Source organism: Schistocerca gregaria, chromosome 3 (genome assembly GCF_023897955.1).
Source record: "Schistocerca gregaria isolate iqSchGreg1 chromosome 3, iqSchGreg1.2, whole genome shotgun sequence".
Classification (NCBI taxonomy): domain Eukaryota; kingdom Metazoa; phylum Arthropoda; class Insecta; order Orthoptera; family Acrididae; genus Schistocerca; species Schistocerca gregaria.
Genome location: NC_064922.1, coordinates 851,957,583 through 851,972,441, shown reverse-complemented (window position 1 = coordinate 851,972,441; position 14,859 = coordinate 851,957,583).

Genomic DNA, 14,859 nt, shown 5'->3' with positions numbered 1-14,859 from the left:
AAAGGCTCAAAGTTAAGAAATCGATTCATCAGCAGCAGGAACTCGTGAGGGCACACATTTCATAACCACATTCTTTAATGTGATTATCATTAGGAAAAGCAACTTCGGTAACATCGTAAATATCTCGTGATCTGGCGACAAATTCGCGACAGACCAAGAATTTCCTCGAAAGCTCGAGCCTGCATTGGTTACTGATCCGTGAGGCTTTTTTTATTAATTTTGTCGTGTTTACCTGTGATTTGCGTTTGCTGTACGATGAGAGTAGGGCACTTTTGTAGTGAGTGGACACAATTTTTCACCTGTCAGAAAAAGTGTCCGTCATAGGATTGACAGAACATTGTACATTTTGGCAAAATCACTTTTAATTAACACATCGACATTCTTATTTCATCGACAACCAGACCATCGTATAAGGATCGGATAGCTTTGTGCACACCACTAGTCAATAACGTACAGATATGACTCCCTTTTTAGTGTTCCGAACATTAACCGTTAAAAATGGACCCTTTATAGCATCAATTTGTTGTGAGTCTGACACTTTTTTTCAGGAAAGTTGTAAGGGATCCGTGATCCCACGAACATAGATGCTAGTATCCGACGCCCAGGTCGATAGTAGACAGGAGTCGATTGTCAAGCGCTGCAGGAGGCAGTGAGACCTATTATCGAGTGAGTAGTCGTGCTGGAGTGTGTCGGGTGAGAAGTGTTGCTGGAGAGACAGGCAAGAATGGTGGTCGAGTAAAATTCACCGGAGTATGACGAGTGAGCGCGTCCCCCTGATCGTCATGGGATGTACCCTCATCGATACCGATTCACGAGTGATATGAAACAGAAAGTGACAAGTGCCGAATTACGTGTTTCGCGTCGGCCAGCAACAACCATGGATTGCAGTGAGGATTGTTGTGAATGTTAACCATCAGCATTGCGTGTGACGAAGTACTGAAAATTAGCAACCAATAAAAGATATGACAGTGATTAGACGTGTAAGGCGAAGGTAGTGTAAGTAGGCTGTTTAGGTTTTTTTATTGGTAACGCCGCCGCCACGTAGCGCTCTGTATGAAAATCACTGGCTTTGTCGTGTGCAGTCTGTGACTGGTTTGCATTGTTGTCTTCCATTGTAGTGTTGGGCAGCGGCAGCTGGATGCTAACAGCGCGTAGCGTTGCGCAGTTGGAGGTGAGCCGCCAACAGTGGTGGACGTGGGGAGAGAGATGGCGGAGTTTTGAAATTTGTAAGAATTGATGTCATGAACTGATATATATATATATATATATATATATATATATATATATATATATATATATATATATATATATATAATGACTATTAAGGTAAATACATTGTTTGCTCTCTATTAAAATCTTTCATTTGCTAACTGTGCCTATCAGTAGTTAGTGACTTCCGTAGTTTGATTCTTTTAGTTAGCTGGCAGTAGTGGCGCTCGCTGAATTGCAGTAGTTCGAGTAACGAAGATTTTTGTGAGGTAAGTGATTTGCGAAACATATAGATTAATGTCAGTCAGGGCCATTCTTTTGTAGGGATTACTGAAAGTCAGATTGCGTTGCGCAAAAAAATATTGTGTGTCAGTTTAAGCACAGTCGTGTACAATTGTTCTAAGAGGACGTTTCAGTAGCAACTGCCTCAGAATTTGTGTGTTATTATAGAAAATACAATACAGTTTGTACATCGCAACCTTCGTGGTCCTTAATAATAGACAAACTTTTAATCATTCCACTATTCAGTCTCAGATTAGCCGCACTCGGTTGAAATACCCCGAAACCACAGCAGGAAAATCGATAGCCTTTCATCCATTAAGCACACTGCCATATAATCATAGTAATTAATTGTTTGGCGGCTTCGATAAATTACATAAAACCCAATGAAGAATTTTAAACGGCGGTGTTTCATCTTGGCTCCCGTGAAAAGGAGAGTTGCAATCTTTGGATCTGAACAATGATTTATTAAGCGCCATTTTTGGTTTCAGTGGAATGACATTTGCAATTATCGGACAATTTTAGTGCAAGAGCAATCCGGTATTGTCGTTACCGTGACTAAAGTTACAGTATTCTAACTAGAAACAGTGTAATATGACATTTATGGTGAAATTATAAATCGCGGGAACGAAGCACATTATTTAGACAATACAGTGCAAAAGTGACTGATGAACAGTAAAAAATTTCTTTTTACAAGTAACATAAGCAGTGTTAATGAACAATGTATTGAAGTATGGACACGAGAACCTGCGTGAGTTGCTGTAAAATTCACATTCTAAGAAAAGGCGCGTTTGTGCATAATCGCGAGTGAACCAGCCAAAATTCCCTTACGAGAGTATCAGGGGAATGTTTTCAAGTGACTTTGTATCCGAAATTATCTTTTGAACGGTGTAAATCGCTCGATTTGATGTGGACCCATAAACTGTTAGTGCAGTTGCGAGTGTTGACTGTGGCGTAATTGTTGGATGATGTCACTCAGGCTCTGTGAGCGGCTAGCCAAAGCATCTGAAGCAGTGAAGCAGTTCCACACGCCGCGAAATCAGCGGAGATGTACCACACTGACCAGTGACTACAGCGGAGCCAAGTGGCTGAAGTAAACACAAATACGTCGCGGAGTTTGACATCTAGTGGCGTACCACCGAAGTATACGACGCGTGCGCCATCTACCCGCCTATCAACGAAATACGTGACCGCAGCTCCATCCTGTCGCCAACCACCGAACTACGAGACTGCGTCAGCGCGATTCGCCGCGAGCTTCGCTTTGTACACGGCACCACACCAGCTACAACGTTGTTCCGCCTGACAGCCGCTGCTCCGGAGGAGCCAACGCCAACACGACTAGTAGCGCGACTTCGACGAGCGTCGAGGGGTGAGTGAGGACGAGTTGCTGGCGCGAGACTAATTAATATTGCACTATCTTCAGAGCGCGGAAGGAACTTCTAATTATATTTGACAATTTGTAGAAATTATAAAAACAATATTTTTTAGCATTTCTTTGAGAAATTGCTCTGAAGCATGGTATGCTAACATGCGTGTGTTTTCATGTTGTACAGCACAGAATAGTGTCTCATTTGCGTTATTTATTATAAACCACATGTTTATATGTCTTTTAATTTGTGTGTATGTTACTTCGAGATTTTATGTACAAAAGCAGTCATTGATGTTTGATCTGGGTAGGCTTCTGTAATTTATGCTGTTCAATGGAGAGGTCTATTTTGACAGTCTGGGTTAACTGAACACAGTGGAGGATTATTTCGTTATTAGCTAATTAGTGAGTGTTTGGGTTAGTAGGAGGTTATTTTTATTGTATTTTCTTTTCTTGTCTGTGCATAGTGAATAGTTAAGAATGTATCCTGAATTGAAAGAAAAGGTTGTAGAGGAGGTAATTAGAAAAATGGAGATTAGGAGGACAAGGATGACTCAGGAATTGGTAGTAGTGGAATGCAAATGGACAGCCCATTGGGTCATTCAACCGGTTACCCTGAGACACCGGTAAAACCAATTAGAAAGGAACTGAGCCTAGAGGATGGAGAATCACAATCAATAATATTCACGATGTTCCAAGAAATCAAGAAAGGAAATGAAGAAACCAACAAATGGATAGATGAGATGTCCAAAGAAAACCAAGAAAACTTAAGGAAAGGGCTGCAGGAATTCCAGGAACAGATGAGAATAACCCTTCAGGAGAGAGATGACAAGATACAGGTGAAGGTAGATCGACTCCAAGAGGAAATGAACAATATGAAGGAAGAGATAATTGGAAAAGCTGAGGAAGAGGTTGAGAGTGTCAAAACTGAGTTGGAAGGGAGAATGCAAGAAGTTGAAGCACACAAGAACCAACAGATTCTAGACGTGGTACAAATACAACAGCAGTGCCATGTCAATATTGGTAAATTGGGAAATAGGCAAGCGAAAGTGGAGGAGACTGTGGAACATATAGTCACAAATGAGAGCAAACAGCTGCAGGAGGGAGTCCAACAGCTAGAAACTAAAACCGAAGAGATTGATAGGAAGATATATAGTGCCACCTTAACAGTAGTAGAGGGCAAGTTCATTACGTTAGTAAATGCTGATAATAGGTATACCTAGACCAACATGGGGCAAAAATATAAACCCAAAGGGGCATTGCATCCAATGATATTTACTAAGTAGTTACAAGGAGTTTTCCCAGCACACTTACGAGATGCAGATAAAATTCAGTTGGCAATAGACAGAATGGAAGGTGAAGCTTTCACCTGGGGAGTTAGGAAGAAAGAAGAAGTTACCAGCTACAGTCATTTTGAGGAAGAGTTTTTAAAGAAATACTGGTCCAAAAGTCACCAATGTGCAACACTTGAAGATTTACTGCATCGCAAGTCTCTTAACACCTGGAGAGGTGCCTTGAGAGAATTTGCTGAGCATCTATGGGAGTTGAATGAAACATTGGAGCAGCCATTGAATGACGACATAATGGTATCAGCAATTAAAAGCAGGTTAAGTCGTAGGATACAAGAAAACTGATCTGGAAGCCTGATTAAAGATAAAGAGACTTTAATGGAATTATTGAAGCAATTAGAAACTATTCGTGCACAGGAAAACAATCAGATGCGTGATCAGAACCAAGGTGGAAATAATTACCGTCAAAGTCAGCTTAATAGCCCACCGAATTACAGAGGTAGAGATGGGGGTAATGGACATAGGAACCGTGGCAATGGTCGACAGTTTTACCACAAGCATGGGAGAGATGATGATGATAATGACAGGAATTACAAGAGGGGAGAAGATAGACGAAGGGATCATGAAGTGCAGATTGAAGAAAGTTAGGTGTAGGGAGCCAGCAACTCTTTTGCTGGTATACCAAGTGACGACTGGTACACTCCCAGCTGGGTGAGACTTTATTTCTTATTTCAAGTTTCACTTTTCTAGCATGTTTCTCTATCCTTACGTTAAGAAGTTAGTGTAGTAGTTAGGATAGGTAGTGGTCATCCAAGTAATTCAGTCAGGAACCATGTAGCAGATTTATAGTTAACTTAAAATAAGGATAAGAAGTTACAGTTGATGTAGAGAGTGAGATGTCAAAGAATCCATAAGTCAAAAATCAGCTTAGTGTCAGTATATTGCAAAATTATTAGTGCCAGAAGTAATAAAATGAGAACCAGATCAGGAAGCTAATGTTTATAAAATGTGGTGGGAAGCTAATTGGTCAAACAAAGAGTTTGTGTAGCTAATGTTTATAAAATGTGGTGGGAAGCTAATTGGTCAAACAAAGAGTTTGTGTAATCTCACATAGTTGTTTTATGAAGTATGAAAAGGTCAAGCAATGGTAAGAAAATTGAAGTAACGTATTAGCTTGCAAATAGGAAGTCATATAAGGTAACAAATACATGAGGTGATACTTGTTTGAATAAGTGATGCGAAATATGATGAACGTAGAAGCCAAGGAGCCTGGAATAGTACACCCTGGAAATGGAAAAAAGAACACATTGACACCGGTGTGTCAGACCCACCATACTTGCTCCGGACACTGCGAGAGGACTGTACAAGCAATGATCACACGCAGGGCACAGCGGACACACCAGGAACCGCGGTGTTGGCCGTCGAATGGCGCTAGCTGCGCAGCATTTGTGCACCGCCGCCGACAGTGTCAGCCAGTTTGCCGTGGCATACGGAGCTCCATCGCAGTCTTTAACACTGGTAGCATGCCGCGACAGTGTGGACGTGAACCGTATGTGCAGTTGACGGACTTTGAGCGAGGGCGTATAGTGGGCATGCAGGAGGCCGGGTGGACGTACCGCCGAATTGCTCAACACGTGGGGCGTGAGGTCTCCACAGTACATCGATGTTGACGCCAGTGGTCGGCGGAAGGTGCACGTGCCCGTCGGCCTGGGACCGGACCGCAGCGATGCACGGATGCACGCCAACACTGTAGGATCCTACGCAGTGCCGTAGGGGACCGCACCGCCACTTCCCAGCAAATTAGGGACACTGTTGCTCCTGGGGTATCGGCGAGGACCATTCGCAACCGTCTCCATAAAGCTGGGCTACGGTCCCGCACACCGTTAGGCCGTCTTCCGCTCACGCCCCAACATCGTGCAGCCCGCCTCCAGTGGTGTCGCGACAGGCGTGAATGGAGGGACGAATGGAGACGTGTCGTCTTCAGCGATGAGAGTCGCTTCTGCCTTGGTGCCAATGATGGTCGTATGCGTGTTTGGCGTCGTGCAGGTGAGCGCCACAATCAGGACTGCATACGACCGAGGCACACAGGGCCAACACCCGGCATCATGGTGTGGGGAGCGATCTCCTACACTGGCCGTACACCTCTAGTGATCGTCGAGGGGACACTGAATAGTGCACGGTACATCCAAACCGTCATCGAACCCATCGTTCTACCATTCCTAGACCGACAAGGGAACTTGCTGTTCCAACAGGACAATGCACGTCCGCATGTATCCCGTGCCACCCAAAGTGCTCTAGAAGGTGTAAGTCAACCAGCCTGGCCAGCAAGATCTCCGGATCTGTCCCCCATTGAGCATGTTTGGGACTGGATGAAGCGTCGTCTCACGCGGTCTGCATGTCCAGCACAAACGCTGTTCCAACTGAGGCGCCAGGTGGAAATGGCATGGCAAGCCGTTCCACAGGACTACATTCAGCATCTCTACGATCGTCTCCATGGGAGAATAGCAGCCTGCATTGCTGCGAAAGGTGGATATACACTGTACTAGTGCCGACATTGAGCATGCTCTGTTGCCTGTGTCTATGTGCCTGTGGTTCTGTCAGTGTGATCATGTGATGTATCTGACCCCAGGAATGTGTCAATAAAGTTTCCCCTTCCTGGGACAATGAATTCACGGTGTTCTTATTTCAATTTCCAGGAGTGTATTTTTATGTGGTTATTGCAGCGAATATGGAGGGTTGATGTAGGTTGAAGTTATATATCATTGAAGTTGCTATTAAGTTGAGGGAGTTATGTGTAATTAAGTGTATTGAGTATGAGATGTTTGAAGTATTGAAGTATATGGGGCATTGATGTAGGTTGAAGATATATATTTATTTGCAGTTGAAGTTGCTGTTACGTTGAGGGAGTTATGTGTAATGAAATGTATGGAGTATGAGATGTTTGAAGTATTGAAGTATGTCATTTAGCACATGCGCAACATCTGTTTGCAAGTTATTTGTAGGTATACATGTTTATCTGAAGTATGCTGAATAAAACACAAAATGTAGCTCATGAGTAATGAGTAATTCATGTATCCAATTAGCTATCAAAGTCAAGTATGGTTGTACTTACATCAAGCTTTAGAAGCAGAATTCTGGTACTGTGTAATGAATAATAAATATCCATATATTAGATTCGGATTAATGTCAGTATAATAGGAAATATTATATTTTTCATCTGAGCATTAGCAGTAAAAGTTTGGCAAAATGAAATGATCAGTAATTTAAATTTTTGCATTGGGTGACTACATTAGTTATAACGATGCAAATAGTTATAGAAGACATATTTGGTGGTATAATGGAGCATATAATATTATTGAATCTGTAGAGGTATGAGGGATTTTAAAATAATTGCATAATTCAAGGTGTAAATGCTATATTTTGTTTTGATATTCAATGTCGTTTGTGTTAAGGACTCAAATGAATAAGTTGTGAATTTCTTCCTTAACTTTCATGTGTGTTGACTAAGTGAGTTAAAAGTTACAGTGATAGTAGTATGGACAGCACGAACCCTGCTGAAAGGATGGCATACCAAAGGTGTAGCTAGCATTCAACTAATTGTTTTTTGTTTTGTCTTTGCTGTAGCAAGTTATAATAAATATGTAGTTAACAGCTCATACAGAACTTTGAAAGTGATTTTTGGTAATCGAATGTAAGACAAAGTTATGTGAAAATATTTATTGCACTATGTTAATTAAGATACACTGATGTTGTATAATGTTTATGTAGGGGCAGTTTGCTACCGGAATCAATAGGGTATTATTTGTGATACGATGTAATTTTCAGTATTTGAACCAGAACTTATGTTCCTCATTTTCATTTATATGCTATGTGACAATTTTTTCCTATTATTCTTATTCGCCTGTGGCTACAAAGAAGGTTTTTAGGGCGCGGATGTAAGGGATCCGTGATCCCTCAAACATAGATGCTAGTATCCGATGCCCAGGTCGATAGTAGACAGGAGTTGACTGTCAAGTGCTGCAGGAGGCAGTGAGATCTATTGCCGAGTGAGTAGTAGTATGGAGTGTGAGAAGTGTTGCTGGAGAGATGGGCAAGAATGGTGCTCGAGTAAATTCACCAGAGTATGACGAGTGAGCGCGTCCCCCTGATCATCATGGGGTGGACCCTCATCGATACCGATTCGCGAGTGATATGAGACCAAAAGTGACAAGTGCCGAATTACGTGTTTGGCGTCAACTGCGTCGGCCAGCAACAACCATGGATTGCAGTGAGGATTGTTGTGAATGTTAACCATCAGCATTACGTGTGACGAAGTACTGAAAATTAGCAACCAATAAAAGATATAACTGTGGTTAGACGTGTAAGGCGAAGGTAGCAACTGCCTCAGAATTTGTGTGTTATTATAGAAAATACAATACAGTTTGTACATCGCAACCTTCGTGGTACTTATTAACAGAGAAACTTTCAATCATTCCACCATTCAGTCTCAGATTAGCCGCACTCGGATGAAATATCCACGAAACCACAGCAGGAAAATCGATAGCCTTTCATCCATTAAGCACACGGTCTTATAATTATAATAATTAACTGTTTGGCGGCATTGATATATTACATAAAACCCAATGAAGAAATTTAATCGGGGGTGCTTCAAAGGGCAGACATAACTTATCACAGTGACTAAAGTCTATGGTCTCTTGGAGATGTAAATAATTCAAGCTTCTAAACCAATGCAGTCAAAATATATGGTGATATATGTCACATATTTTGATACTCGCAAATTCATTCATCAACACTTATGGATAAATTATCTTCAAAGTGGTCAGACATGGTGGTCTAGCGATAAGGCGGATGTTTGTATATTGAGATATTGTTAGGTCGACACTCGTTGAAACCAAGGAGTTTTCGTTTTAGCCTAGTCTTTCCCTCTCAATTGTGTGAATGGTTGCCAGATATAACAGGCAGTTCGGATTCCACGTTAAACTGTAGGGTGCCTGTTCCGAATTGGATAACTGTAATGGATTGGGGATAACGCAAGACACCAAAGCGGCGTCCAGTAGACGAACTAGCACCAAGCAGCTGATCAATGTTAAATTATTGTATTTATCTTTATACAATTATTTTATTTTACATGTCTGCTTCCGTGGGACCAAACTGATAAGCATATCTCCAAGGTCATGGAATGTGCCCGTACATGAAATTACAACATAAAAGTAATAACAGATAAAATTAAATGTTTATGAATCGCCGTCCGGCGTGGCCGAACAGTTCTAGGCGCTACAGTCTGGAACCGCGTTACCGCTACGGTCGTAGGTTCGAATCCTGCCTCGGGCATGGATGTGTGTGATGTCCTTAAGTTAGTTAGGTTTAAGTAGTTCTAAGTTCTAGGGGACTGATGACCTCAGATGTTCAGTCCCATAGTGCTCAGAGCCATTTCAATCATTTTTTATTTATGAATCCAAAAAAGGACAATCCATAAGTTTATGTAAACGAGAAAAACAATATAACACAGGAATCAGCTTAATTTTCAAGGAATTCCTCCAGAGAATAGAAGGAGTGACTCTTCAATTCCGATTTGAAAGCACGTGGATTACTGCTAAGATTTTCGAATTCTTGTTGTAGCTTATTGAAAATGGATGCACCAGTATACTGCACGCCTTTCTGCACAAGAGCCAACGAACTGCGATGCAGATGCTAATTGGATTTCTGCCTAGTACTGAGTGAAAACTGCTAATTCTTGGAATAAGCTGATATTGTTAGCATGAAACGACAGTAAAGAACGTATATACTGAGAGGCCAATGTCAGAATACCTAGATTAATAAACAGGGGACGACAAGAGGTTTGTGAACTCACACCACTTATTGCCCCACCGCCCATTTCTGAACCAAAAATATTCTTTGAGAACAGGAAGAGTTACCTCAGAATCTAATACCATACGTCATAAACGAATGAAAATAAGCAAAGTAGACTACTGAATAATCACTTACTTCAGATACCGTTCGAATAGTAAAAATTGAACGAGATACTGAATGTGGACATTCCATGACAGTTTACCATGTAAGTGAACACCCAGAAATTTGAACTGTACACTTTCACTAATCATATGCCCACTATGTGCAATAAAAATGTCGGCTTCTGTTCAGTTGTGTGTCAGAACCTGTAAAAACCGAGTCTTAGATGGTTTAGGGTTAGTTTATTTTCTACAAGCCATGAACTTATGTCACGAACTGCTCTATTTGACACAGTGCCAAAGTTGCACACAACATCCTTTACTACAAAGCTAGTGTCATCAGGAAACAAATATTTTAGAGTCACCTATAATGTTAGAGGGCATATCATTTATATAAATAAGGAACATGAATGGCTCTAGTACTGATCCCTGGGGCATCCCCCATTTAACCATGCCTCAGTGAGACCCCACATCATAGCCATTCTAAACACTGTGGATAATGCCCGCCCCTGGTAGTTGACTGGTCAGCATGACGGAATGTCATACCTAACGGCCAGGGTTCGATTCCCGACTGGGTCGGAGATTTTCTTCGCTCAGGGACTGTGTGTTGTGTTGTTCTAATAATCATCATTTCATCCTCATGGACACACAAGTCTCCGAAGTGGCGTCAATTCGAAAGACTTGCACTCGGCGAACGGTCTACCCGATGGGAGGCCCTAGCCATACGGCATTTACATTTATTGTGGATAATGACCTTTTGCTGTCTGTTGTTAAAGTAAGAGGTGAACCAGTTGTGAGCTACTCCCCGTATTCCATAATGGTCCAACTTCTAGGGCAATATTTTGTGATCAACACAATCAAACGCTTTAATTAAAGATAGCTAGCGTTCGAAACCTTGTGTTTAATCCATCCAGTACCTCACAGAGAAAAGATAATATAGCACTTTCAGTTGTTAAACGACTTCTAAAACCGAACTGTACATTTGATAGCAAATTATGTGAAATAAAAGGATCAATTATCCTTACATGCACAGCCTTTTAGATAACTTTAGCAAAGACTGATGGCTTAGACATAGATCTAAAAATGTCTGCATTGTCCCTTTCTCCCTTTTTATAATTCAGTTTTACTAATGAGTTCTATAATCGTTCAGAAAATAAACCATTCTTAAAGGAAAAAATACAAATATGGCTAAGTACAAGGCTAACATGTGCAGCACTGTACTTTAATATTCTGCTAGGCACTCCATCATATCCATGGAAGTCAGTCTTCAGTGATTTAATTATTGACTCAGTCTCCTTCTTGTCAGTATCACATAGAAGTATTTCAGATATCACTCTGGGAAAGGCATTTTCCAAGAGCATTATAAGATCCACTGCAGAAACTAAGTTTTTATTTAATTCACCAGCTATGTTCAGAAAGTGGTGTTTTTGACTTATCTGTAATAGAAACATTTTTACTACAAACCGTCTTTATATTGTCGACCTTGTTTTGCTAACCAGACACTTGCTCCACCACTGACCATATGGTTTTAATTTCATCCTGTGAATTAGCTATTTTATTTGCGTACTACATACTTTTTGCCTTGCCAATAACATTTTTAAGCATCCTTTCTCCATCTTCAGACACCAAGGCTGCTGTTTACTGCTAGTATCCTGTTTGGAACGTTCTAATGGAAAGCAACTTTCAAAGATCATGAGAAATGTGTTAAGGGAAGCATTATACACTAATGGACATTAAAATTGCTACACCAAGAAGAAATGCTTATGATAAACGGGTATTCATTGGAAAAATATATTAGACTAGAACTGACATGTGATTACATTTTCACACAATTTGGATGCATACATCCTGAGAAATCAGTACCTAGAACAACCACCTCTGGCCGTAATAACGGCCTTGGTACGTCTGGGCATTGAGTCAAACAGTGCTTGGATGGCGTGTGTAGGTACAGCTGCCCATGCAGCTTCAACACGATACCGCAGTTCATCAAGAGTAGTGCTGGCGTATTGTGACAAGCCAGTTGCTCAGCCACAATTGACCAGATGTTTTCAGTTGGTGAGAGAACTGGAGAATGTGCTGGCCAGGGCAGCAGTCGAACATTTTCTGTATCCAGAAAGGCCCGTACACGACCTGCAACATGCGGTCGTGCGTTATCCTGCTGAAATGTAGGGTTTCGCAGGGATCGAATGAAGGGTAGATGGTTCAAACGGCTCTGATCATTATGCGACATAACTTCTGATGTCATCAGTCGCCTAGAACTTAGAACTAATTAAACCTAACTAACCTAAGGACATCACACACATCCATGCCTGAGGCAGGATTCGAACCTGCAACCGTAGCAGTCGGTTGGCTCCAGACTGTAGCGCCTAGAACCGCACGGCCACTCCAGCTGGCTGAAGGGTAGAGCCGCAGGTCGTAATCCATCTGAAATGTAACGTCCACTGTTCAATGTGCCGTCAATGTGAACAAGAGGTGACCGAGACGTGTAACCAATGGCACCCAATACCATCACGCCGGGTGATACGCCAGTATGTCGATGACGAATACATGCTGCCAATGTGCGTTCACCACGATGTAGTGAAAGACGGATGCATCCATCATGATGCTGTAAACAGAGGCTGGATTCATCTGAAAAAATGACGTTTCGCCATTCGTGCACCCAGGCTCGTCGTTGAGTACACCATCGCAGGCGCTCCAGTCTGTGATGCAGCGTCAAGGGTAACCACAGGCATTGTCTTCGAGCTGATAGTCCATGCTGCTTCAAGCGTCATCAAACTGTTCATACAGATGGTTATTGTCTTGCAAACGTCCCCATCTGTTGACTCAGGGATCGAGATGTGGCTGCACGATCCATTACAGCCATGAGGATAAGATGCCTGTCATCTCGACTGCTAGTGATACGAGGCCGTTGGGATCCAGCACGGCGTTCTGTATTACCCTCCTGTACCCACCGATTCCATATCCTGCTAACAGTCATTGCATCTCGACCAACACGAGCAGCAATGTCGCGATACAATAAACCGCAATCGCGATAGGCTACAATCCGACCTTTATCAAAGTCGGAAACGCGATGGTACGCATTTCTCCTCCTTACACGAGGCATCACAACGACGTTTCACCAGGCAACGCCAGTCAACTGCTGTTCGTATATGAGAAATCGGTTGGAAACTTTCCTCATGTCAGCAGGTTGTCGGTGTCGCCACCGGCGCTAACCTTGTGTGAATGCTCTGAAAAGCTAATCATTAGCATATCGCAGCATCTTCTTCCCGTCGGTTAAATTTCGCGTCTGTAGCACGTCATCTTCGTGGTGTAGCAGTTTTAATGGCCAATAGTGTATTTGTCACCTTACGTAACGTCGCAAAACTTTATCCAAAAGGTGACAACTTCCTTGCTTCATTGAATAACAGCTGTTTCTGTAGCCTTCTCGCTTCAAAACCATACCATTATCTTACTAGATTTTGATACATTCTCTATGATCTGTACTTACCACTAAATCTGTGTCGAATTCAGGAATTATAGTCGAGGTCTGAAGTTGAAAGTGTGTTGCTGTTTCCAGTAATTCATCAAACGTAAGCTTTTTAATGGTGCTGACGTATCTGGTGACATGAAGCAACCGAATTCTGTTTTTTCTCTTGAATAAATAGCATCAGGTGTTTGAGGTTTTGAATTCAAAATTTTCCGACAGCAATAAGGCTGCTGCAGCCACTGCCCACCGCCACAGTGCTCTTGTAGTAACCACCCATTGTCCATTGCTCCTTACTTTTACGAAATGGTCTAACACTAATGAATCTATCATTTTGTATTTGTCTCGACTTGATCCTCTGCGTGTCACTTGCATCCTATATTGTGACAACTGTTGTGTACTTATGACCTTATGCACTAGAACAGAGCCTAGAACTGATTAACACCTTCCGAAAACCTGTCACTAGCAGTTTTTGTTCGTCTCCAAGAAGTCAGTGTCAAATTCAGACCGCGAGTCCAATAAGACGTAAACCATCGAAGCAACGACTGCACAAATGCGTGCGAAACTGCTACAAAATGTGAAAGGCTCAGAAAAGATATCTATCGTCAATTTTAGGAAGATGCTTTGCGTCCTCACGTACAATTGAGCTGTTTCTGTTCCTCATTGACACGCAGAATGGGAAAAGCTGTCTTTCCTTATTCGATGGCGATGTTGTCAATGAATCTAAATATCGACTTGTTCATTGAAAATAGTTCCGCACATGCGTATGTCGTTCTGTCAACCCTACGACGTACACTTTTACTGACAGGCAAAAAATTATTTTTACACATGTGCCCTATCCTCATAGCACGGTAAACGGGAAACACAAGTAGAAGCTATGATATTAATAAAATACGTCCCTGGATTCTTAGTCTATTGCAGGATCCAGCTTTTGAGAAAATCCTTAAGTATGCTTGGTCTGCCGCGCAACTATCACCATATTACGAGGTTGTTGTTGTTGTGGTCTTCAGTCCTGAAACTGGTTTTATGAAGCTCTCCATGCTACTCTATGTTGTGCAAGCTTCTTCATCTCCCAGTACTTACTGCAAACTACATCCTTCTGAATCTGCTTAGTGTATTCATCTGTTGGTCTCCCTCTATGATTTTTACCCTCCACACTGCCCTCCAATGCCTCCAGTACTAAACTGGTGATCCCTTGATGCCTCAGAACATGTCCTACCAAGTGATCCCTTCTTCTAGTCAAGTTGTGCCACAAACTCCTCTTCTCCCCAATTCTATTCAATACCTCCTCATTAGTTATGTGAT